Genomic DNA, 2,900 nt, shown 5'->3' with positions numbered 1-2,900 from the left:
GGTGGAGGAGAGACTTTTGCAAGATTGTAACAAAGTTTGATACAGTCAGAGATCCAGTGAGAGATACATTGAGCTGTCACTGGTTGGCATTTGACTCTCTCAGCATACACTACAAAGAACCTGGGGGAGATTCTGAATGATTTAGTTTCGTGAAGTTGAATGCCAGAGTTCAGCAGACATCCAAGCTGTGAAGTCTTTCTTCAGCTTTGGAAGAATGATTTTTTTTGGGCGGGGGGGAGAGCTGAATAGATTGATTCAGGTAGAAAGATGACATCACATTTGGCAAGGGTATGATCTGAGGGAAGCCTTATCCTTCTTAAAAAAAAAATATAAGAAGGGCCAGCTAGCAGAACTTGTTCCAAAGTTGTTCTTGCTGGAGCAATAGCCACAAGAAACCCAACTGTCATAGACAACATAGACCGTGACATTGTTGCTATGCGTTCAAAGGAGGTTCCATTTATCTTGACAGATGTAGGTTAAGGTCCCATAACAGCACTGGATCAGATACCAGATGGCAGCAATTGACTAGACCTTTCAGAACTCTGGACACCAGAGGGCCATAGAATACAGAAAAAACGCTTTATTGGTGCAAATATGGAAGCCAGGTGAACTCTCACAGAGCTAATTGAAAGGCCAGATGACTACAAATGCAGTACGTAATCCAGTATATGGCTAATGGCTGAGCTATGTGGTGATAAATGCTGAGATTGTGCCAAGATGAAAAATCTCTTCCACTTAGCTGAGTATATGGGTCTAGTGGAATCCTTCCTGCTGCTCGCTAAGACAGCTTGGACATCTCTAGAGCACATTTTTGCTGAGTATTTAACCGTAGATCATCCATGTAGTGAGGTAGAGGGATTGGAGGTTGGAATTCAGAGACCTGACCTGGTTCTGAGAGAGGAAATCACTGACTAGAGGGAAAAGTTATAGATGAACAGATTAAAATCTGGTGTGTAGGTCTATGAACCAGTAATGCCTTGACCAGGTTGGCACCACTAAGATTAATGTTGCTTTCTCTGTTTTAGGTTTCTTGAGTACTCTTGGGATGAGATGAACTTGAGGAAATACAGCAGATGATTGGTCCATGGGAAGAGAAATGCATCTTTAAGGAACTGGGACTGTGCTCACCCTGGAGCAAAAGGTCTTGCAATTATTGTTTGATGGGTAGCGAACAAGTTTATTTCTGGGTATCCCTACTGACAGATGGTCTGGAGGAGGATGTCCTTTCTGATTGACCATTTGTGGTGGTGTACAAAATTCTTGCTGAGGGAATCTTCAATGGTGTTCTCATTCCTGGAAGATGGAAATCTGTCAGGGAAACTTTGTTTCTTATGTGTAGGTTCCACAGGTAGATAGACTCCGCACATAGCTGAGTGGATCTGCCACCTCTCTGCATGCTGAGATAAAACATGTTAGTGGTGTTGTCTGTTAGGGTTTACACCATCTGGTTCCTGATGGCAGACATAAATATGTCACTGGCCTGACAAATCACATGGAGCTCCAGCATGTTTGTGCAGAAACTTCTTGGGCTGACCAGAGTTTACTCACAAAGTTGGCCAAGGAAGGGCCCACCAGCCTTTGGTAGATGAATCTGTAAACAGAGTCATATTTGGCTCTGGAGACAGAAAAGGAACCTCTTTGCCCACATTGCAATAGTCCAACTACAGTGCTGGGACTGAAACACTCACACAGGTACACAAACTAGCATCTCCACAGGATGCCTCGCTGGCCAATAGAGTGAGCGGAGCCAGGTCTGTAGATAGCGAAGGTGAAGTCAGGTATGCGGACTTACGTATATGCATGAGGCCATGTGGCTCAGCAGCTGTAGACAGGAAAGCACTGTTGTCGTTGGCTTGAATATTAAGCTTTCAGACAAAGCAACTATGTACTGAAATCTGTCCCTCAGAAGAGAGACCATCTTGGTTATGGAGTCCAGGTCTGTTCCTATGACTATTGCACACAAAGTCAGCTAGATTTGTCTAAATTCAGTTTCAGGCCCAGACAAGAGAACATCTGTCTGATACTGAGGATGCTGATGTGGACTTGGATGCTTGAGGGTCAATACACTAGACAGTAATTCAGGTAAGGGAAAATTTGGAAACCTAGGTGGTACAGAGTGGCTGCTGCTACTGACATGCATTTTGTGAAGACCCTTGAGGACAATGACAGGCCAAAAGGCAGCACCGTGTACTGGTAGTGGGTGTCTCCTGCTTTAAAGAGAAGGCATTTGTGTGACCAGGATGTGTGGCCACATGGAAGTACGCATCTTGCAAATTGAGACTAGCATACCAATCTCCACACTCCAGGGAAGAGATAATGGAAGTGAGGATAACCACCTTGAACTTGATTTTCTTGATAAATCAGTTCAACTTCCTTAGGTCGAACATGGGGCTTAGGCCACCAGACTTTTTGGGAATTAGGAAGTAATGGGAATAGAATACTTTCCCTTTGCAATGACAAAGAACCTCTTCTATCACTCTCAATTCCAGAAGAGACCGTACTACTGGAAGTGACATGGTCTTGTAAAATGGGTCCCTGAAAAGGGATGGGAAAGGTGGGTTGGCGAAAGAGAGGGATGTGAACTGGATAACATATCCCTTCTTTACAGTGCTCAGCAACCACTTGTCTAGTGTTATTTTGTTCTGAACACTGTAAAAGAGCAAAAGGTAGATAGGTAGTGAGACTGGTATGTTGTCCTCAAGGAGGCAATCAAAATGTCTGTTTAGAGACTGTTGATGTCTTATGAGAAGGGCCTGATTGAGATGAAGCTGTCTAGTGATGTCGAGAATGCCTAGGTTGAGGAGAGTGGGGTACATGCACCACCTAGTGGTACTGATGACAAGTCTTTGACTCAAGTGTATTCTGCGTACATATACTTGCAGTGGAATGTATATTTGTTG

Source organism: Natator depressus, chromosome 1 (assembly GCF_965152275.1).
Source record: "Natator depressus isolate rNatDep1 chromosome 1, rNatDep2.hap1, whole genome shotgun sequence".
In the NCBI taxonomy this organism is placed as follows: Eukaryota; Metazoa; Chordata; order Testudines; family Cheloniidae; genus Natator; species Natator depressus.
Note: the sequence above shows the minus strand (reverse complement) of the source record.